Genomic DNA, 16,514 nt, shown 5'->3' on the forward strand with positions numbered 1-16,514 from the left:
AGAGTGAACTAGAGAGAGAAATGGGGAGGTAAGAGCACACTCCAGGGAAGAGGCTAGGAAGAGGCGAGCAGTTTACTGTGAACTACATATTCACAGGACTTTCAAAAGCTAGAGCAGCCTTGTAGGGACAGCCTAAAATGCCTCAGGCCTCCCCGTCTGTTAGCTCCCTGCCTGCGAATGTTATGGGGCCCCTTATGACCCATCTGCCATGTTCCCTTATGGGGAGTCATGGTCCTCAACTCCCAAGAAGCAACTGGCATTCTTGGCATCCCCAACAGTCTGCCCACTGCCTGTACTTGGAGACTCTCTAATACAGAGAGCCAGCTAGAATTTCTGTCACCCAGTGACTGGGCATGCTGTCACTTGCGGCCCATTCATTGTGTGACATTGCCCTAAGCCTTAGCTTCTAAACTAAGCCTTAGCCTCTAACACAGGGAGGATGAGTGTCGCTCCTGTTTAAGGTCACTGTCAAAGCTCAGAAGGAGGGGCTGGAGAGGTGACTCAGCAGTGGCAGTTAGGAGCAATGGTTATTCTTCTAGAGGACCAGAGTTCAATTTCCAGAAGATTCATACTGCCTGGGACTTCAGCTACATGGGATTTGACACTCCTCTGACCTTTGCTCACACACACACACACACACACACACACACACAGAGAGAGAGAGAGAGAGAGAGAGAGAGAGAGAGAGAGAGAGAGAGAGAGAGATCTTAGAGAGAGCTCTAAAGGAGCAAGGCCAGGCCAAGCATCTGTCAACAGAACCCTGCAGACAGAGTGAAACTGTCTGAAGCTATCTCTTCCATCTTGAGTATTGTTTCCCCAGGGCAGGTAGGCAAATCATAAAATCAGAGCACCTAAGACAAAATACATAGTAGGGCAGTCTGGTCAACTATTCACTTCTCCCAGGAGGCCAGCCAGTGAGTTTCCTGGCTGAACATGTGGAAGACAAGACACACGTGAGCCCCTGTCAGGATGGAACTATATGAAGCCAGAGGCAAAGGCTATGGCTGAGTTTGGCTGAGTCAGAGGGTCTTGTCCCTGGGTCAGATCACATGTGTGTCAAGCAAGGGCAGCATTATTTTCCCACACTCTGGACAAGCAGAGTCATCTCAGACACTGACACTTGATTCTGTCTGAAAGAGGCAAGAAGAGCTGCCAAGGCTAATGGGACGCAAAAATCTGAAAATCTTCCAGTGGATCTGGTGACCAAGATCACGACTAAATGGCTGGATAGTTGTTGAAGCACACCCACACTGGCCAGAGGGACAGTTCACGTCCTGCATGGGATGGAGCAGAGACGAGACCTTTCAAACAGTTCAGAGTGGCACTCAGTGTAAACTTACAAATTTCTTCTAGAAGTTTCCATTTAATATTCGAGAGCTTGGTTGAAGGTCTGAAATAACTGAAAACAAACCCAAAAGTCAGACGGCTTACTGACGAGTGTATCTGGAGGGTGCGGCCAAGTCCAGGCTGACATTTGAGACACTGGACCTCTTGTTCTGTTTGCAGTCTCTAATGGCCCCACGACCACCTAAAAGTCTGCAACCTCTTAATAAGATCAAATGTCCAGGTTGAGAGCCCTTGTCTCTCTCACCTGAAGGCTCTTACCGTGTAACACCATGTCTCCTGGGACCTGTTAAGACTGCGCATTGCTGAGGTCCCACCCAGCCCTGCTGAGTCAGGAGCTTTGGGGAACAAACAAACCACATGATAAGAGAACATTGGAGAGATTCTGATTCTCCCCCAAGTCACGTGCTCCTGCCTTAGAGCGGTGATTTGCCACCAAGTGGAACACTGGGGTTATCTGTCACGCTTTGAAGCACCACACACGAGTCCCACTCCTGAGGCTGATATCAGTGGTCACGGTGTACTGCAGTTCACACCTAAAGTGAACCCTAGACAACCATATACTAAAGGCTTGATACTACAGCATACTCTTGAAAGGTGGGAACTTTGGAAGGTAGGACCTGAGAGGAGGTGTGGCCTTGAAGTAGGCCTGAGCCCTGGTCTCCTTTCCTTTGCTGTCTTTCTGCCCCCTGCCCTGCCCCACGCTCCTACCGTCCTGCAAACTCCAAGCAATCATGGGCTGGAACCTTAAAAATTGTGAATTAAGGGCCAGAGAGATGGCTCAGCACGTTAAGAGGACTGACTATGCTTTCAGAGAACTGGGGTTCAATTCCCAGCACCCACATGGCAGCTCATAACTGTCTGCAGCTCAGTTTCAGGAACTCCAACCAATACACATAAAAATTAATCATTAAAATTTTGAAATGAAAAAAAAGTGAATTAAAAATGAATCTTTCTTTTCTGTATATTAATTCTTTCATATATTTTGCTATAGAATAGAAAGTTGATAATGTACAGGGCCTGCACTCACGATCCTAACAGGAAGTCCCAGTGGGGAGTACTGGCCTGGCCTGGCCTTCCTGGGAGAGAGTTGTTCATTACGCCCATTTTCATCTGAGTTTGATTTTCTGAATCTCATTTACTAACCTTCATGAGGTTTTCCATTCCTTCCATCATCTACGCCATGGCACATAGCTGAAGGACCACCCTCCTCCATGTTTTTCCTGGGGTAACTGCCAAACAAAAGATTCATAAACAAAGCCTTTGTCCAGAGCGTTTATACATGTCTAGTGAAAATGGTATATTGCATTTTCCTCTAGGCTGTGGTCTGTTGTCTGGAAGGTTGTAGTATTTTATATTAAATAGGTTAAGATGTATTACTTATTTTGAGTGCAGTGGAAATTATGGTTTGTGCTAATATAACGTTTTCCTTGCAAATGTAACCATATGAAGGATTATGGAGAAATATTAGTTTGCCACATTATTCGCATTATTATAATCTGACCACGGGGAAATCCCCAAGGCAACCCCAAAGTTGAACCCCATTTTGTAAATACCTAACGTGCACGGGAGACTTTGGCTGTCTTCCTTTTTGGAACGTTAAGCCAGGCTTTGGCCAATGGGAAAGAAAACACATTTGAAAGGAAACTGAGAGACGGAGGAACACTTCAGAGTGACACGCCTAGTGAGGGCCAGGTCTGCTCAGGTGACTGCTATAAGTAGTTGCATGTGTGGTGTGGTGGGCAGGGTCCAGCTGGTGGAGCTCTCATCAGGCAGACCACAGACACCTCACCACTAGGGATGAGGCACGGGGCTAGGAATGAGGGAGGTGGGATAGAGCAGAGCCGGTCCTCCCTGAAGCATCTCTTTAGGGAGAAGGGTCAGTGGAGGACGGGCTGCTCTTGGTCAGAGAATGATGTAGGAGAGGATGCCAGAGGAGGTGGAGGCAAGAAGGTGTGACTGGGGGTAGAGGGTGACAAGGGCTAGAGGGGGTGCTGGGAGAGGTCTTGAGATGGTTTCAGATAAAGGACTGGCAAGTTTTGGTACTCTATGGCTCAGCAGGGTGAATACTGCTAACAAGAGGACAACTCTAAGTTGTTGGCAGAGAGAATTCAGAACGGCCTCATCATAATGAAAGTACGCCTGTGGGTACTACGGTCATTATCCAGTTTCCCCAGAAGTGAAAATATCACAGTACACATCACAAATATGAACAAATCTTATGTGCCCATCAGAGAGTAAAATTGAATGAATTGGCTCCTAATTCACGTACAATGTCTTTATTCAGTGTTTACTGTGAGTCTGCCCAGAGGGAAATCTCAGATTAGACACGGCAGGTCTTTTCACTTCAGAATCTGACATGCTGCAATGCTTGAGAGATTTCCAATCTGCTGGGAGGGAAGGAATTGTTCACATCTGAAGTTCTAAGTGTGTAAGGTGGTTATTCAGTCCCTCCTAGCATAAAAAAAAGTTTGTTGTTATTTTGCAAATTACATTTTCCACCCATTTCAATTTTTAGTTGTTTGGCTCTATTCCTGCAGACTCTCCCTGGCTATAGCCAGCAAATTGTGCAACCTCTGAGCTTCTCATTCAGGTTGCTGCAAAATGCAAAAGTCCCGGAACCTACTTCCTTTACACCGAGCATCAAGGATAGTGGTCCCCAAAGGCCATCATGCAAGACCAGAGCTGTTCCCAAGGCTGGCTGCTCCCCCTGACCCTTCTCACTATAAAAACTGCTTGAATTGGGTGTGAGACAATACAAAGGCATTTCTCAGCACTGTGGGGTCTAGTTCCCCTCCAGTCTATCAAATACCCTTTTCCTCCCTACTTTTTTCTGTTGCCATCAATTAAGTGTGGTTTGTTCTTTCCAAATGTCATATTGACAGTTGATTGCCAAGTGGCAATGCTCAGAGGCAGAACCACAAAGATGATTAGGTCACTAGGAGAGATAAAAACTTCCTCTCAGGGCAAGATGAGTTCTGTCAGCCCAACCCTGAACATTGTCTCTCTTCCTGCGCCTGCTTGCCCTGCTTTTCCACAAGGCTGTGGCTAAGCCCAGGGTCGTTAACCAGATGTGGCCGCTGATCCTGGCCTCCCAGGCTCCAGATCTGGGATCTGAGTAAATGCCTTTCCTATGTGAACTGCCCAGGCTCGGGTTGTGCTAAGACAACAGAAAGCGCATGAAGACATCGATCTTGTCTTGCTTCACTTTGATGCTGAAAATGGTGTGAATATGTGAACAAAAATGATGGGGAAGGAACATTCCAACCCTGGGAGCTGCTAAAAGGTGCTCGGCTTTGATCCCCTTCCTGTGTAGCAGCTCGTGCTCTGTGCTCAGCCTTCCTGGAACATTCCTGCTGATCACTAAGCAAGCTAAGTAACAGGCTGAGTGGTGTAGAGGGACCTTGGTGGAAGTTTGGTTTTTTTTTTTTGAAACTTTGAACATTTTGTTATTCTATTTTCTCATCCTATGCTTTCTGTCTGGGTGTGAGATCATCTGGTTACGCTGAGAAAAGGCCCATCTCTCCCTGTGACGCTTGTGTGATTGGTACTGGAGCTCCTGGCGGTACAGCTGGCGGCATGAACTTGCTGAGGCTAGAGCAATCGAGAATGAAGGATGGAATTCGGGAATCTGCAGTCTCAAGAACACATGCATTCAAAGCTGTGGAGATTTGTGCTTTGCCAGCCATCAGCAAAATTAAGAAACGCTAAAATGCGGAGGCAAGACTTTCTGTTCACAGGTGACGGAGCAAAGGTGGTTTCTTGCCCCATGAGCCAGCAGACATACAATTAGACACGCCTTTCCCTCCAGAATGGTGCAGGTTCAATGCTCTAAGGAGCCCTAGGCTTTATGTCCGGAAATGTGGCAACACCAACCCCTCTGAAGCTGTAGCTCACAAAGCTGCAGTGAGTGGCAATTTACATAACCTCTGGCTGTTTGTTTAAGTATTCTGTTCGACACAGAATTAAAATGTCTTGCAACGAGTCTACGGAGCTTTAGGTTTGATCCCAGAAGCTGGAAATTTCCATGAAACCCTATAGAACAGGTAACCCCTGCCAGTGAATTCGGGGCCAAGAGGGATAGTCCTCAAAGCCCAGATTGAGTACAGAATCTCACAAAAGACCAAGCCAGAAGCTGAATGGTCCCCAGTGTACCCTAACGACAAGGCCAAACCCCTAAGCACAATGCTTTAACACAATTCCTGAAACCTGATTTTTAATCCTATCCTGTCCTTGATTCCTACAAAGCTCTCAGGCCAATCCCAGCAAGAGTACGGGGAAAGAAGCTTCTAGAAAAAGATTGAGGAGGCCACAGTTCTCTGGAAACCCTGCTTCTAATGTAGACAGCTGATTGAAAGGCTAGCATCACTAAGGCGCACCCCCATGCCATGAAGACCTGTGCCTAATTGCAGATGAGGCAGGAACAATGATCTAGAAACAAGAACCCTACTCAGCAGTCACTGGCCACTACTGCATATCCAGCCCCAGGAGTTAGCCACCAAAGTCAGCACCATGCCAAGACGGGAAGGAGTGTGTGCACAAAGTGATGGAGGACTATCTCTAGGTCTGCCCTTGGGACTATCTAGGCCTGCTCTTGACCGTGGGTGGCCATTTGTGTCTGGGTTACCCTCATTCTTCCAATTGTGACAGGGCTAATAATAGCCTGTTTCAAGAGCAGCTAACCCTGCCTCTGACTGACATAATTGATATAGTTTAAGGGTCTTGACTGGGTTTGTTTTCTTTGCCAGTTAAAGAATTAAGAGGCAGAAACAATCTCATAAGCAGGTAGCAAGAGAGGATTCTCAAACGCCGTACACAGGAGCAGACAAAACCAGCGGTGGAAGAAGAACATTTACTGAGATGGGAAAAGACATACAAGCAGCGAGCATGCAGAGAAAAGGACCCTCTGCAAATCAGCGGGGGAGGATTCAGAAAGCAGAAAAACCCAGTTTCCTCCTGACAGCTGGGGGGGTTTTAAAACCTCTGAAGGGTTTTCCTCCCTTAATTTCGGATTGGTCTGTTTGAAAAACAAAAAACAGTAGCCGGGCGATGGTGGCGCACGCCTTTAATCCCAGCACTCGGGAGGCAGAGGCAGGCGGATCTCTGTGAGTTCGAGACCAGCCTGGTCTACAGAGCTAGTTCCAGGACAGGCTCCAAAGCCACAGAGAAACCCTGTCTCGAAAAACCAAAAAAAAAAAAAGAAAAGAGAAAAACAAAAAACAAAACAGATGGGATGGGTGATTGCTTGTCAACTGCTGAACCTCTGTGCAACACACCATGAGCTAGCCTCGAACTTGCTGAGGAAGTCCATCCTTAGGGGGTCTGCTAATGAGAGACAAAAGCCAACAAGGCCTTTGTTTTATGCTACCAGACTTTTGTCTCAAGTCAGAAGGGAGGGCAAGGAAGAAACCATCCATCTTGGACATTTGCCACTTTTATTACCTAGCCATGACCCCTCTCCCTACCTGTCTGTCTAACTCCTGGTATCTCATAATTAGCTCTTGGCATAACTTTATTGATGGCATTTCTCTGCCAGATCTTCTTTCTCTGTGCCAAGAATCTAACAGCTCCTTTCCCAATTCCAGGCCATTTCTTCCTCCCTCCTGTTGGCCTGTAGCTCCCTCTGACTCCTGTCTGTGCAGCATGCCAGGTGACAGAGACACACTGTGTACGTGTCATGGGCTGGGCTTCTAAGAATCCAAATCCTATCATCCCCTGTACCCAATGCCAGCAAATAGGCAGAAGGCAAAGTGTGCCCAAAGATACCTGTTGAGTTTCAAGGAAACTCCACTCTGTCATTGCAACATCTTTCTATACTTGGCATCTTCATTCTATTCCGCAGTGTCCGAGTGTCTGTGAGCCAAACAGTTGGCTCAATTAAAAAGTAAGACAAACAGACAAACAAAAACCAGTGAAGATTCAAGGTTCTACTGCTTTATACACACAGCTGAGGAAAACATTTAACTTGCCTGGATTCACATCGTGCAGGTGGATTCTCATCTCTCTGGAAGGACCGGGAAGCAGTCAGGTAGACCAAGTATCTGCTGCAGCAGAGGGTGAGCGGATACTGAGTTGATGTCCCTCCCTGTGCTCTCGGGTTCCTCCTTGTTCTACCTGCAGAGCAGTTAAGGGCTGTTCTTTCTACCCACGCAGCATCTGTTTACGGATGGAGAGCCTCAGCAGGGGCTCCTGAACCCTATGACAGCACATGTTAGGGAAAGAAGAGGACTGGACTCTCAGATTCCCTGGGAAGAATCAAGAGCATCCATGATGCTCTTCAGTCACGCTTCCAAAGTCTTCAAGCCATGGGTATGTCCTGATGAGACCGAGATGCTCCAAGTTCTTCCTGCTGTGACAGCAATGAACTGGGGTAGCCTCAGATACAGTCTGAGAAGGGATGCTGGGAATGTGCTCAGATGCCAGGAGGGAGGGAATTTCCTTATTCTGGGAGAGCATGGACTGCACCGCACACCTCCTATGACCGTTTGAATGCTTCAACTTTCCTAGGAGAGGTACGGGGTGCTGTAGTCATGTGTACATGGCATGAGGGGTCAACCGTGCCTCAGTCTGAGTGCCCGTGTTTATAAGCTAGATTAGCGACATCTCCAAGGCACACATTGGTCATGAGCATCGCTCAGAATGGTGGCATGAGGCCAGATGGCGAACATCTTTAGTCCCAGCGCTCTGGAGGCAGAGGCAGGTGGATCTTTGTGAGTTTGAAAACAGTCTGGTCTGCAGACTGAATTTCAGGCTAGCCAGGGCTACATGATGAGACTGTCAAAAATAATAAATAAATAAATAAAAACAAATAAACAAACAAAAAACATACAAGCAAACAAAAACTTTCCAGAATGGCAGAATGGGTACTGATGTAAAAGCATACAGCAGGAAGTTCGGTATTAGGTATAAATATGAGTATGTTTTTAAAGATTCTGGTAATTATATTTAGGAAAAAATATCCTGAGAAATAGATTTTAACTGCAAAGTGTATTCTGAGTCTAGAGTATTTCAAGCTTCTCAAATTAAGGAGATCCGTTGTCAGCCTCTTTCTGTTCAACCTCCCTTCGATCTAGGAGGGAGGAGCTGAGCTCATGTCTGTGTGCACAAGGGCAGAGCTGCGTTCACCTTGACCTGTCGTGGAAACAGTGCTCTGACCCTCACCGTGTGCACACACAGGCTGCTCCTCCCTAGAAGGAAGTTGACAGTGTCAACTGCTTCCACTTTGTCCTGTTCTTTCTTTTCTAGTTGATGCTGCCTGTGTCACTGTGCAAACTAAAAAGATAGGCAGGACATTGCTATCAAACAGCCCCGGGATGGGCTCTGCCCCTGCCCGTGTCCAGCTTCTGAGAACAGAGCTTCCGCCATCATGTGAAGCTTGCTTTTTCTATGTGCACTGCTTGAAACAGTGATGAATGTCTGCTATGAATATCTGAACAACTTCAGGTGAAGTTCAAAGTGCCACAGGTACAAGTTGTCCCTGGAAATGTCAGTTGAGCAGAAAGCACCTGATCAAGTGCCCTTTGCACCCCTCACCCCCATGGAAGCTTAATCCTGCAGAGTTATGTGAATGCATTAGCCTCCTGTTCCCCTTGGCCTCCTGAATGAGGCACCTGAACAGCATGATGAACTGAAGTTCTCTGAAAGGAAGAACTGGAATGAGCTGGTCCTGGGTGAGCCTTGTTCCCAGGTGCTGAGCACTGGAAGGTTCCCATGGTGGTCAAAGGGAAAGCTAGTGCCCTGAGGCTCAGGAACGCCCATGTGACCTGGGCCAACAGTCCCAAGTTCGGAACTGCCTAGAAAGAAGCAAGGACAAGGTTAGCCTGTGGCTGCATCTGAGGCCTCGAAGACTGGCTAAGTAAGACCAGTCACTCATCTAGGGCCCATTTCTATGACTACAAGATGCCTGTCACTGGGAATTCTGGGCACACCCTTTACCCCCAGCAACCCAAACCAAGCTCTTGGACACTAAGCCAACCTCTACTCCTCCCTAAGCTGGCCACCCTTCAGCAGACAATAAACAATTCTCTATAGGCCTGTCCAGAAATCCAAGGGCTGCGGAGGCCTATACCTAGGCAGGGCTGTGGGAAAGGCCTGGAAAATTCCAGAATGAAAGCGGAAGAAACTCACAGGGATGGGCTCATGTTAGGAACAAACAGGTATCAGACTTCCAATGCATCACTTCTTGGTTGGGTCCATCCGTCAGGCAAATGGCCTCTAGTAGCTGATCCTTTCATGGAACTTTCTGTTGACTTCTTCTCGGCTTGACAGTGTCTGTGGAATCACGCTCCTCTGGGGACCCAGCCATGTCCTACAAGTCAGACGTGCAGAAGCACTAGGAGCAAACACCTGACCAGAGGGATGTGCACTTGCAATGGTGGCTCCCCTTGCCCACCTGATCACTGACTGCACTGATCTAGACTTACAGGGTCCCTGCCCAACAGTGATCACCACTGTGGTCCTAAGGCCTGCAAAACTCAGGGTCTGGGGAGAGACAGGAGCCCTGAGAAGAAGGTACCTCTGGGTAAAGAGATGATTTTAAGCCAGGCCTATAGGACACAGGCAACTTCAGTTTATCTTGTGATAGACCCCAGTAAAGGGTCAGATGCCAGAGTCTGAAAAATATTAGCATGAACTGAATTTTGGCTCAAAGAACAACTTACCAGTGTTAAAGTTCTTTGCCTCTAACTGTCAAAATGAGCAAAGAACATGTGTAACATGTTAAAAGTCCTGTTGATTTATCAGGATTCTTCAAAACCTCTTTTAGTATTTCCCATGTCAGCCAGAAAGATCAATTAGGCAAAAAAGACAGACCAAGTCCATGGCATGGGGCCTCTAGCGATAAACCAGCGCATCTGGTCAGGGAGCACAGTGGAGAACAGCAGGAGGAGACAGCACAGGCATGCTATGTTGGTGGGAGGGAGCATCTGCCAGGGCTCTCTGAGGATGCTACATGGGCAGTAGGCGGAGCCTGCTTGTTTGTTTCCCAGCCACCCAGACCTGAAATAATCACGCAAAAATTGTATTAATTATAATACTGTTTGTCCAATAGCTTAAGAATATTTTTAGCTAGCTCTTATACCTTAAATTAACCCATTTCTATTATTCTGTATATTACCATGAGGCCTGTGGTTTACTGACAAGGTTTCGGGGTGTCTGTCTCCTTCAGTGGCTACATGCATCTCCCTGACTCCACCTTCTTTTCTCCTCTATCTCTGCTTGGAATTCCAACTTTGCTCTGTTCTGCACTGACATATGCCCAAAACAGATTCTTTATTAACCAATAATGATAAAACATATTCACAGCACACAGAGGGAAATCCCACATCAGGCAGATACTACAAGAAGGAAGGGGTGAGCCATGTGTTGTGAAGGCTGTGAAGGACTGCCTCGAACAACATCCCTGCTCACATAGGAGTCTGGTGTGAACAGGGAGGAATGTTTGGAGTGTCTATAACAGAGATGGCAATACAAACCTTCATACACATTATTCCACATGAGACAGATCCCTGGAGGCTTTGAACTGTGGTGTTGTGGCCTGTTATTATCATAGACCATTCTGGCTTCTGTTGAAAACTGGATCAGTCAGGAGCTAGGAATCCACGTGGCTTGGACCGAAATGGTAACACTATGAAGTGATTGGATTCTGGAAGCATTTTTCAAGTAGCTCACTGAGTCAGAGTTGAAAGCGCAAACAACAAACCAGACAGTTATAGGTCTTTGGCCTGAAGCATAGAAAGGATGGAGTAGCTGTTCACAGAGATGGGGGAGATGGGTTGTGAGAAAAGGCAGAGTGGATTTTTCAATTATCTTTTATGTACATTACATAGTGCATAAGAGAAGGTATGTGTGGGTCTGGAAGCTCGAGAGAAAGGCTGGGAGGGAGTCAGCACTCGGATGAGGGTCTCCAGGGCTGCACACAGTTTGAGGCTGCACAGAAGGGGCACGAGGTGCTGTGGCAGCAGCAAAGAGACAAGAAGCAGTCTGAAATAGTTCTGGATGTTTCTGTGCTGAGATGTCAAAGAGAAAGCAGAAGCAGTCAAGGGCCGTGAGAAAGTGAAAAGCTGGAGAAATGTTCAGGAGGTGAAGTCCTGAAGGTGAAGCAGGAAGTGCAGGGGGGGAGGGGTACAATGTCACATGATGCTGATGGACCAGAGAGTCACAACTGGCTTTCCTGATGTGACTTCCTGATGCCCTTAACAAAGAATGTCCTCATAATGTAAGTGGAAGGATCAATGTTTTAATTGAAATCGAGTCAAGCCAGATAGGAGGGAAGAAAGCAGAAAGAAACATGGACCACGACGAAGGACTTTTGTGTGACAAGAAGCAAACTCTTTAGGGAGATACAAAGGTATGCATAAAGCATGGAAGTGCCTATATTTATTTATTTAATAATGTGAACTTGACTTTAGTTTGCATATGAAGTAATGGGTTTCACTGTGACATTTTCGTGTATATCCGTCATTATTTGTCATTATTCCCATTCCCCTCTCCCTGCCTGTTCCTATGCCTCCACTGCCATCTCACTGGCTCCCTTCCCAATCCCGGAGCACCTTCTGCTATCATGGCAACTATACTACACTGCCTGTTCTGGCGCTCCTCGCCCCAGACCTCCCCATCCTGACTTAGTTTCCTTTCTAGTGTGGTGGGAAACCCCATGATCAAAAGCAACAAAGAGAGGACAGGGTTTGTTTCACCTTACAGCTGGCAGTCCATCATGAAGAGACATCTGCTCAGGGACTCAAAACAAGGCAGGAAGCTGGAGGCAGGAACTGAAGTAGAGACCATGTAGGAAGGTTGTGTATTGACTTGTTCTCCATGGCCCACTCTGCTTGCTTTTTTATACCACCCAGAACCTCTTACCCAGTAGACTAGACACTTTGACATCCGTCATTGGTCAAGAAAAAGCCCCACAGACCTGCCACTAGGACAGAAAAAACTGCAACGTTGTCTTTCTGGGTTTCATTTTGCTTAATGTCATCATCTCCAGTCCCATCCGTTTCCAAAAGACATGACTTCATTCTTCATTACAGCCAAATACAATTCTCCTGGGTGTGTCTTTATCTATCATCTATCCACTTATTGAAGAACCTTAGGCTGATTCACCCTATCTTGGCACCAGTGTTACTACTACAAGAAATGTGTGTTTCTCCTTTTCTAGCACCACCACCGCTAGCATCTGCTGCTTTCTTCCTGGGGTCAGAAGGGATCTCAGAGCAGTTTTGCTTGCATTTCTATGACGGCTAATGGTGTCAAGTACTTTTCCAAATATTTTTTGATCATTTGTACCTTTTCTTATTTGTATCATCCCCTCCCTTCTTCCCCCCAAACATTTAACTTTTTGTTTCATTGACGCTTAGATTATTCTTTACCTTATATTTCATTAATTTCTGCCCTGGTTTTCATTACTTCTTTCCAACTGCTATTAGGTTTAGTTTGCTCTTGTTTTTAAAGACGTTGGTGTACATCATTAAGTTATTTATTTTCGATATCTCTGATTTCAGGATGTAAACACTCACACTAGACATTTTCTTCTTAGCATTGTCTTAGCTGTACTCCCAAGTCTTGCTGTAGATCACGGGAAAGAGAAGAGCCCATAAGCTCCACATGCTGTTGAGCCTGTCTGTGTTGGACAAGTGTCCATTGTCTCCCAGACCTGTTCTCAATGCAGCTTCTCTTCTGTGCATGCCAGAGGTCTCTGCTGGCCACATTTACCTTCGAAGTCTGCAGGCTAAACAGGTTCTCCTACTCCTATGGTACTCTTCAGATCCTAGTCCCTGAGCTGGTTAATGTTCCAGCTGGGGGATGTTTCCCAAGTGTATGAGTAATATGGGAGGCAATGGCAGCACTGAGAGCCGCACAGGCATCCCAAAGTAATGTGCTGGAGCCTCCGCAGCAGTAGTGGAAGATAAAGGGCTTCCAAAGTTGACTCACTTGCTGACCCCAGGCTCCGGGATAGGAAAGTTCTGAGTTCTTCTCTGCCGATGAGGTTATCTGTACTTTTCAGTTTGTCGGTATCTGTCCCTCCCACGCACGGCCATTGCTTTCCAGGGCTGTTTTTCACACTGGGATGGTTAAATTCAAGTACTGTGTCTTGTGATGGTTTCCAGTTTTCTACCCCAGGGTAGCTCAGTTTTAAACAATAGGTTCACTCTCAATACAGAGCCAAGCCACTGTCTTCTGAGTCATAGAGAATGAATACCAAATACAGACCATCGAGATGGCTCAGCAATTATTCGTCTTTGGAATAGAGTTTTTTTTTTTCTTATTCAGACTTGTCCTTGGTTGGGTCACAGCTAGGCAACTTGTGGTTTGCAAATTAACTAGAAGCCAATATTTTCTTTTTCTTTTTTTTTAAGATTTTAAAAAAAAGATTTACTTGCTTTTATTCTCCATGTACCTGTGAGTGAGTGCACGCATTAGGTGTACATACCATATGAGTTGCAGTATTGTGAAGGTGGGACTTACAGGCTGTTGGGGGGCTAGTCTATGTGGGTGCTGGTTACTCAGCCTGGGTCTTCTCCAAGAACAGAAAGTTCTTTTAACCACCCAAGCATTTCCCCAACCACAATCTTTTTCCCCACCAGAGAGATAATGTTAGCATGTTGTTATAGAGCAGGGTCATCCAGCCTGCAGCGTGTAACCCAGAAAAGCTATGAATGCAGCCCAACACGAAACCACAAACTTATCTGAAACAGTATGGAACTATTTTTGGTAACTTGATTACTTGGTTCTTGAGGGCGAGTTTTGAAGATGACGATATCATGCCACAATATCATGCAAAATAAACTTATGTGTGCTCTTCATGTTTCTATGCAAGTATGTCTTCAATTTTACCGAGGTTTGTGGCTTCCAATCGTGTTATTTTCTAAGCACAGACTCTCACATCGGCATCGTCAGACATTACATGTGCTCATGGTAACTTGGGGAGTGAAACCTGGCCATTGTCAATGCAGACTTAACCTACCATTATGAATGATATTCCGTGTTGCTTAGAAGACAGGTAAGTATTCTTACTTGATGAAGGGTGTTGCGCACTTCAGCTATGCCCTGTGGTCTGTCTGCTGCATTTTACAGTCGGCCCTCTGCCTCACCCAGCATTCCATGAGTCATACAGCAGTCCACAGGAACTAAGATCTTCACAAGTCTGAGTGCCCAAGCATCTCTTGCCACCCTCCCCCACCCAAGCCGGCTCCCTTGCATTCTCAGCAACAACAGGAGGGCCTGGCTTTTCTCTGCCTTGTTCCTCCTTGGTCTCATGGGCCAAGACGTAGACACTACCCTGTTTAAAGCAAAACTTAACAGAGTACAGTTGCTGAAAATTGAGAGCGGATTATAGCCCAGGAAGAGCACCAGCCCTTGGTTGTTGTTGTTGGCCTGTGGATATCAATTCTCTTTTCAAGTAGCTCTAAACACATGCCATGACCAGGTCCTGGGAATAAATCCTCGTGCAAGACATATAGAGCTTCTGTCTCAGCAGGGCACTCCAGGGTGGACTTCACCTGGAAATTCATGGTCTTTGGCTTATCATTGCACACACAGGCTGGGAGTGGGTTCTAAAACTTGTCAGGCACTCATGGGGCTATAGTTCTAGACAGGCCAGTGGATGTTCAACTGTAGCCCCACAGGTGATTCTGGCTCAGTCAGTTTGGTGCTGGTGGGTGTCTTTAGGGAAGGAAGACAATTCAGGCTCTAAAAGGACTCTGAGCTTGTTCTATATGAGGAGAGCCTGGGCAATGTTTCTGTGTCTTTGATCAATTTAGGGCAACAGGAATAGTGTAGGACACTTCTATAGTTTCAATAATCTTTCATTGGAGGTTTCATCTAAAACCATGAAGTGGGCTATAAGTAGATCCCTGGGGAAGCTTGGCAGGGGGCAAGGAGATCTCTAGCAACTCTTTCTGCAAGCACTGGCCTGTAGCCTCCTTACCTGGCCCACTTGGCCGAATGGACTTAGAAATGGCTTTTTGGTGTTGGTGGAAGCTTTCTTTCTGAATGGAAGCAGACATAGAGTACCGGAAGCACAGGGCAGGGTGTATGAGCCAATCCCAGTGCCTTCTAAGCTTCTCTACTGTAGGCTCCTTGGTCTCTTATCCACACCTCTCTCTCTCCCTGGATCCTGTAGTTCACATTTTAGCCTTCTCTGCTTCTCCTCTAACTATCCGCAGCCCAGAGTGTCAAGTCCTCTGTGTGAGCACAGAGAGAAGCAGAATGTCAGGCTGTTTGAAACATATCTCTGTATCCCGGCAACAAGACTGGCCCATGCATCTGGTCACCCCCAGTCCATGGCTATGCTGGAATCCCCATGTGCAGCCCCTATTGGAGCAACTGCTGCTTTTAATTCATACAGAATTCCAGTGTGCTCTGTAGACTGGCTCTCAAAAGAGTGTCCTTCCTCTCATGTCCCAGGGAGCTTTCACTGTAGCCTAAATTAGACGCTGTTTTCTGCCATGAGCTTCCCACACACTGGCTGTCCTGTGCTGTTTGGAAGTGTTTCTTCTTTGCACTTGGAGAGGGAAAGGGGCATGGTGTGTTGTGGACATGGACTATTTGGAGTGAGAGTTGGTAGTCAGGTCCTGGTACTGAAATAACAGCTTAGTGTTCTTGTGAGAAGGTTGATCTGACCCCAAGGAACCAACAGGGACCAATGGAAAGCTCCTCCTGATCACTGACTGTGGGGAGTGGGTTCAATCTCATCATTGGAGTTTTGAGTGATGAGGGGCTGTTTGAGGTGCAAATTCAACCCTTATTATTCTAGCTCTGTGAACATCATAGCACAGGAGTGATGAGGAAGAACCTTCTGGGAACACAGGCGTGAGTCTTTTCTGCCATGCTAGCTGATCCTATATCCTCTCCCAGTCTAATCCTTTGTTCTAGGTGGGAAATGACGTAGACCCTGAGAGCAACCGCCATGGCTCAAGTCCGGAGATGGACAACGGGAGAATGGAATTTGAGCTCGTGTATTCATCATATCTTCACACCCATGTGATCCTGGGCTCACACTGCCACTCCTGGGGCCTCCAATCCTTCTTATTCTCATGTGTGGTATACAACTTAGAGCTCACATCACTACCCTAGAAGTAATAGAAAGCTTGCAAGTATGGAGGTGGATGTGGTGATGCGTGGGCTACTAACATCGTACACTTAGACATCTGGGACACAGGGCTGGCCTC

Source organism: Microtus pennsylvanicus, chromosome 8, assembly GCF_037038515.1.
Source record: "Microtus pennsylvanicus isolate mMicPen1 chromosome 8, mMicPen1.hap1, whole genome shotgun sequence".
Taxonomy (NCBI): domain Eukaryota; kingdom Metazoa; phylum Chordata; class Mammalia; order Rodentia; family Cricetidae; genus Microtus; species Microtus pennsylvanicus.